This window comes from Aythya ferina (genome assembly GCF_964211825.1).
Source record: "Aythya ferina genome assembly, chromosome: 5".
In the NCBI taxonomy this organism is placed as follows: Eukaryota; Metazoa; Chordata; class Aves; order Anseriformes; family Anatidae; genus Aythya; species Aythya ferina.
The window spans coordinates 23057851-23065419 of NC_140301.1; the positions used below are offsets into that span (position 1 = coordinate 23057851).

General features: G+C 36.3%; 1 long non-coding RNA gene across 1 annotated transcript; it reads left to right on the forward strand.

Annotated features, from left to right (window-relative positions):
* Window positions 1-2420: 2420 nt before the first annotated feature.
* Window positions 2421-5044, forward strand: LOC311437451. The gene is made up of 2 exons (XR_014693478.1): window positions 2421-2584; window positions 4716-5044. It is a non-coding gene; the product is annotated as an uncharacterized lncRNA (long non-coding RNA).
* The last annotated feature ends 2525 nt before the right edge of the window (window positions 5045-7569 follow it).

Genomic DNA, 7569 nt, shown 5'->3' on the forward strand with positions numbered 1-7569 from the left:
AAAAAAATAATATGCATGGTTTGTTGGGAACTCCTTTTGTTTCTGGACTGTTGAATACAAACTGCATTTCACAATAATTAGCCTAACTAGTGTGTTATACAGAAATCTTTGATTATTTTCCTTTTCACTGACTGTGATGACTATATTTTCCTGTAGTCTTTTTTCTTTTTTTTTTTTTTTTTCCCAATATATGGTAGTCTAATTACTCTTGTTGAAGTTTCAGATATGAATGTTATGGTGATCTCTTTAACATGTAAGTGAATACATATAAAGAAAGCACAAAAAAAGTCACTGCTCCCAAATCACAGCTAAGTGCAATTAAAAACACTGCATAGAATTTCTGCAAGAATGCACTGCAAAACATGCTGAACACTTAAGAGAGCTAGGGGACATATCTTGACTTCTAGTGTGGTGCAAGGAAAATCAGAAATTTCCCAGTATATATTAATACATGTGTACAGTAAAGCCAATATACCCGATTACAGATTAATACTCATTTTTTAACCTTAAAAGGAAGAAAGAATAAGGTCAAAGCATCCTGATTACAGGCTACTAAAATAGTCCTTTAACTTTTGTGAACTAACAATAATAGCAGTGAAAGGTGTGAGACACCTTAGGTATTTCAGGTAGAAACATCTCCCCTACTTTCAATAGTATGCCCAAGGATTAGACACATCAACAGTAGTCATCAGCTAGTAGTCATCAGAGCAGAGTGTTCAGCTCTGGGGCCTCCAACATAAGAAGGACCCACGTTGAAGCAAGTCCAGAGGAGGTCCATGAAGATGATCAGAGGGCTGGAGCACCTCTCCTATGAAGTGAGGCTGAGGAAGCTGGGGTTGTTCAGCCTAGAGGAACCTTACAGCAGTCTTCCAGTACCTAAAGGGGGTTTACAGGAAAGCTGGAGAGGGAATCTTCTTATCAGGGACTGTAGTGATAGGACAAGAAGTAATAGCTTTAAAAAAAGGGGTAGATTTAGATCAGATATTCAGAAGAAATTCTTTAGTATGAGGGTGCTGGGTCACTGGAACAGGTTGCCCAGAGAAGTTGTCAATGCCCCATCCCTGTAAGTGTTCAAGGCCAGGTTGGTTGGGGTTTTGAGCAACCTGATCTAGTGGAAGGTGTCCCTGCCCATAGCAGGGAGGGTGGAGCTTGATGATGTTTAAGGTCCCTTCCGACCCAAACCTATGATTCTATGAAATGGCATTGATCCTAAAGAAAAAAAAATGATAGCGATTGTATTGGTATATAGGGTAGGAGCATCATTTAAATAATCTTATAAATAACTGATAATTCAAATGATACAAATACTTCACATGATTATTATTGCTCATAAATGTTTTCTATTGTATCCAAATTTCTAAAAATCTCATAGTTCTAGAAGGACATGGGATCAAGTCTACCACCTCAATTACTATTACCATGATTCTAACTCCACCTCAATTACTATTACCATGATTCTAACTCAAGGTAATACAGCAAGCAAGACTGTCAGTTAGTCCTACAAGTGATGGGTATTAGAAAATAGTGAAGTATCCACAGAACTTGTTCCATGCTGAAGACCCACATATGTACCAGTCTATCTTTATTCCATTATATAACATTAACTGTATATATTATGTATGAAAATAATTTAAACAAGTGAGAAAAAAGCTATTAACAAATTCAACTCAAGAAATCTTACTGGTTGCTCAATCAGCAGGGTTCTGCAAAGGTCTAGAAGTGTTAACTGCATTACTTGTAAAATGTTAAAAAACAAATGTAGCGATTCACCCATTCTGATTGCATTTTATAAACACCAACTAAGGTATGATAGCAATGTAATTATTATTATCTTAAATTTTAGGAAGAATACATCAAAAATACTTCTCAGCTCTCTAATTGCTCTCAGTAAATATGTAAGCTTCTATATCAGAAATCCATTATTTGCATGTAATTTTCATAATGTTATGTTATTTAAAACCTTTTAAAGTATTATGTATTGCTGAAATGGTTTTATTGATGTTTGATTCATTTGGATAATTCTTATTTTATACAATTTATGTGCAAAAGAATATTAAAATAACGTAAAACTCAAACAGCCAAAAATTAGGATATGGTAAAGCCATACTTGTCAGTGCAACCTCTTATTCCCCTGTGTACCTGAATTGTATTGTTTTGTGATGATGTGATTGGATTCTCCCCACATTACCATTTTTTTCTGAGGATACATTAAAAATATTCATCAGGGCTCTGAGGGTACTTCCAGCCCTGTCCTGTGCTACCCAGGACTCCCAACCCTGCCCAAGTCCCATTTCACACCAAAAGGCTGTAAGCCCATGCCCCAGCAGAGCTTCAGCCCGGCCTGTCTCTAGCTCTCTGCAGCCCTGTCCTGCCCAGCTGTGAGCCCTGCAAAGTCAGGCCCAGCCTCAGGCCCGCCTCCCAGCCTAACTTGTCCCTCCCTGTCGCCAGGAAGGTGCCTAGGCCTGGGGCTGCCCCGCTGTCCCCCAGAGCTGCCCTGATCCTGGCTGGGGCTGAGGGATGGGCCCTGGCAACTGCTCTCAAAGTTTTCCCCAAGTCATATCTGTTTTGCCCATGACAATGATTAGTAAGTGATCTTACCTTTACCCCGACACTTGAGCTTTTTCATTTTATTTTCTTCGTCTGTCTTGTTTCCAGAAGGGAAAGAGCGATTGCCAGGCCCTGGCCATGCTGCCCAGGGGACGTCTGCAGCTCCTAGCCCGAGGCCTGTAGGGAGCTGTAGGACCATGCAGCACCTTGACAATACTTAGTAAAGGAACCTTGCTTCCTTTGTGGCAGAAGCTGCTGTCATACAATAAAGATACTGTGCAGCAATATATATAATGCCTCTGGATTAAGGAAATGGAATGTAATACTATATAAATATCATTGTTTTACTATACAACTGAATTCCTTTGAGGTGTTGGAGAACAAAACAAAGCTTCTCTAAAGAGGTATATTCAAATTATTCTTTAATGTAAAGTTATATTTAGAGGGAGAACAGAGCTAGCTCCATAAAGCAGCATAGGCCTTTGTTTCTAGACTGTAAGTGCATTGAGGGTCGCTACTGTGTGCCAACACATGACTGTCTACAGGGAGCCTCTCTTGGAACAGTCTTTGTGTGTTTCCAAAGTATGCCAGCTAGAAATCTCATAAATCTTACGCCCTTTAGGGTGACTTTTCCACAGACTGTTCCCTGTAGGTAGTTTGCATGCAGCCTTGTGTGTTGGGGACAGGCACAAGGAGCCTGCTGGTTGCCTTCAGTGCTCAGGCATGTTTAGTTAACTTGTAGAGGTATAGCCTTGGACCTTCTGTGATATGGGTAACAGTTGTGTAAGAAAAGTCAGCATGGAGAGTTTCCTAAGATAGCCATTAGTCAATGCTAGACAGGGGTGTGTGACTTAGGTCTCTATTAAGCATTTTGCGAAGTCCAGGTCTTGTCTCTAATTGAAATTCAAAAACCATCGCCTGTGTGTGTGGTGTTAGGTGTCTAAACAAGATTGCCTTTTATCCCTCATATCTTTAGTCAGAGGTGTTCTCCTTCAGCCCTATGATTTAAAGCACAAATAGAAGCACAAATAAAAGCACAAATAAAAGATTTGAAATAGAAGAAAACTTAGGTTCAAATTCTTTCTCTTCTCAGTGTAGGGCATAAAGTTCAGCTTCATAAAACTTTTAGTTAGTCCTGCACAAATGGGAAAAATACAAAATAAAATATGAAATTACTTAAACATGCAGATAAATAGCATAATGGGGAAGGTTTGAGTAGGCTTTTATAAAGGGAAGCCAGACCTCAGAAATCTTTTAGAATCATTGAAGACATCAAGTATACAGGTAAAGGAAACTCAACAGATATGGTGTACTTAAATTCCTAAAGCTTTTAATGTTCTCATTCTAAAAAGATAATATATTTTTTTCCAAGGTAAGAAAGTTGTCTTGTGTAGTGATACATGGTTAACAGATAGAAAATAAATGGTAGGAATAAATTATTAGTTCTCACAATGGATATTGTTATCTGCTGAGATACCTGTTCAGTATAAATGACCTGGGAAAGGTAGTGAATGGTGATGTGACAAGGCCAACTGATCATTTTTAGTGCTCTGAATAACTTTGTATCATAATTGATGGTAAAATAATGTGAAAGTCTTTCACAGAGCTGAGTGACTGAATGATAAAATGACAGATCAAATTCAATGTCAATAAATGCTAACTAATGCACATGAGAAACAACAGGCCTAACTAAAAATACAGTGATTAACTCTGATTTGGTTATTACTGCTTAGGTAACAGATTTTGTTTGCATTGTGAATATCTCCATCAAAATATTATCTAGTTCAGTAGCATTCAAAACATAAAATATAATGCTTGAATCTTTGGGAAATGTTTAGAGGAGAAAACAATATGGCCATTCTACAAAACTGGGATGGAGCTATATCTTAAATACTGCATGAAATTCTGGTTCTACCTGAATTGAGTCACAATATTGTAAGACTAGATAAGAACAGCAGGAAAAAACTTCTCTTTTGGAAAAAAAAAAAATAAAATAAAATTACTCCCAAAACTCATGGTATAATAATTGGATGCCATTACATGAAATTATTTGTTATGGTTTTGGCTGGGACAGAGTTAATTTTCTTTGTAGAGGCTCACACAATGCTGTGTTTTGGATTTTTGATTAAAATAGTTGTGATAACATACTGGTATTTTTAATATTGCAGAGCAGTGCTTGCACAGAGCCAAGGACTTTTCTGCTTCTTGTGCTGCCCTGAAAGTGAGGAGGCCAGGGGTGCACCAGATGAGAGGGGACACAGCCAGGACAGCTGACCAAAGGGATGTCCATGTGGCATCATGATCAGAAATAAAAGCTGGGAGAAAGGAGGAGGAAAGGGGGACATTTGGAGTGATGACATTTGTCTTCCAAAGAAGACATTATACACGATGAGCCCTTCTTTCCTGGAAGTGGCTAAACATCTGCCTGCTGATGGGAGGTAGTGAATGAATTCTGTGTTTCACTATTGCTTTACCTAGTAAACTGTTTTTATCTCAACCCATGAGTTCTTGTACTTTTACCTCTCTGATTCTCTCCCCACCACCACCTGGGGAGAGTGAGCAAGCAGCTGTGTGGTACTTAGCTGCCTGCCAGGTCTAAACCACAATGTTATCAAGTAGATATTTTAAAAACATAGGAGGAAATAGTTTTGTCACAAGAATAAAAGAAGCCTGTAAAATTCAATGCCATGGGATACTGTTGATGTGTAACACATACATAGATTTAAAAATTGATCAAATAATTTAATGGAATAGAAGTCTACCAAAGCCAACTAAACATAAAAGTGCTGGTATAATTTCACTTCAGAAATTCCCCAAGTGTGAAAGAAATGACTACTGAAACAATGTGACTTTTATACTAAAATGTAATTGTTGTAGTTGTTTTTTTTTTTTTTTTGTACTGAAGTGTGTTGTTTTTTTTTGTTGTTTTTTTTTTTTTTTTTTTTTTTGTAAGTAAATGTTTAATCAATAGTATATAATAGTTATAAATAATTTATGCATGTATTTCTATAATAGCTTGCAGGCTTATGGGTTTTGTTTTTTTAATACTAAACACTTATTTTTCGAAACAGAAAATGACTTTCCCATGTCTCTGATGTTATGGGTTCATCTTTGTGTTACAGAGCCAAGTCTTCACTCATTCTTGCCTTCTTAGTCAGGTGTCTTATAGAAAACTTCACCCTTAATTATAGAATTTTCTAAGAAATTGCATATGCATGTCAGGTCTGGCAAGATAGATCTTGGACAAGCCAGACTGAGTGTTCCAACTAGTGGGATATTCTGTGAGGATTCTTAACCGCTTGTCTTGATGCTAGTTCATTTTCTGTGAGAGCTCCAAATATTTATTAACATGATAACTCTGCAATGTGGGGAGATGTGCTTTCACACAGAGTTTGTAATTTCAAAGGACATGCAATTTCATTTTTCATATAATATTTTTCATAATTTTCATATTCATATTTTAGTATGAAATGAGACAAAGTCTGCAAAATTTTTAAAGTTCTTCCACTCCTAACATGCTTCCATCCTGACTTCCATACTGAGGGACATGATCCCCACCTCCCACATTCTTCTGTGACTTAGCCCTGCCATTTTCAATCTGGCTGTAGGATCCAGCCTCACCTTCTTCCAGCAATAAAGGTGCGCGTGGAAGTTTTAAAGTAGTACGCCTATGTTAATGGAGAGAGGCCTATTTATAGGAGCTGAGAGGCTGTTCTGAAAAGCCTATATGCAGACAGGGAAAAAAAGTTGCAGCCATTATCCAAAATAGATATATAATTGTGAAGATAAACCATAAGAATTCATCCCCAAATGGCGACTGAATATGGTATAAAAAAGATGTAGCACAAGAAAGCAATATTCTGCAAGATAGCTTGAAGTGATCTTACTATTATTTTATATGAACTAATAAATTCTGAACCATCACTAGACACCATTTTGCCTAAAAAAATTATAATACAAATGTGTTTCCCTATTCTGTTATTTTTTTGTCCGTGCTTAGACAGATCTTCCTTAGTAATTTACCTCTCTTTCTATGCATTTCTAGTTCCATCAATAGGCTTAGTTTCCAGATTAAAAAAAAATTCAGAGGGTCATGACAAGAACAAATACTAAGACAAATGTTCTCTCTGAATCATTAGACAAAGACTCACCAATAAAGATTCCCATTTCTATTATACTATCTATAATCATAAGTCTGTCACAGATCATTTTATATTGAGGACTGTTTTAGCATGTGTCTGTTGTAAACTAGTTGTGGGCTTTAAAACCAGAGTGAAATCAGTGTTCTTTATAGCCTTGTTATTAGGATTCAAAGTTTCTGCAACAATGAAAAATGCTTTAGAAAAATAATTAAATTTAATAATCAGACTATTAACCAAGGATATTTGTTGCACATTACACAGAGACAAATTAAGAAGATTACAATAGTTTCCAGAAAACATCTGTTAAACAATGTCAAATTGATGATAAAGAAAATTGAATTCCTTTTGCAGTTAAGTGTAATCCAGCTGCACGAAGCTATAAAAGAGCTATCAAGAACAAATTTCTATTTGTTCTTAATTCAGAAATGTTATCAGTAGGAATCCTTAACAGCCTAGTCCTAACTTTCTGCCAAGTTTTTCTTTTTCTAAATTGATGGAAACATGGATATATGAGTTGATTTCAGCCTTCCTTCTAGAGGATAGAGATACATTTTTATTCTCTACTACTGGAAAGAAAATTTTGTATCCAGGCTTCATTTTCATTTGATTTCAAGTAAAGAAAAACAATAATATTTTTTTTTAAATAGCAAATTGTGACAAAAAAAAAATCATTTGAAAATATTGGTTGTTCAAAAGGTAAGTATAACATTACATACAGATGAGTTGCTACTTGTTTTTCAGTCAGATCCAGGTTCATGTGAAGTCAATTTTAGAATTTCAGTTGATGTTACTGAGTTTTCATCTCTTAGAATATAATCCAGATGAGAAAGTTTTTAATTTTGTTCAAGTACTTTAATTCCTGAAAAGAACCCATATGCCC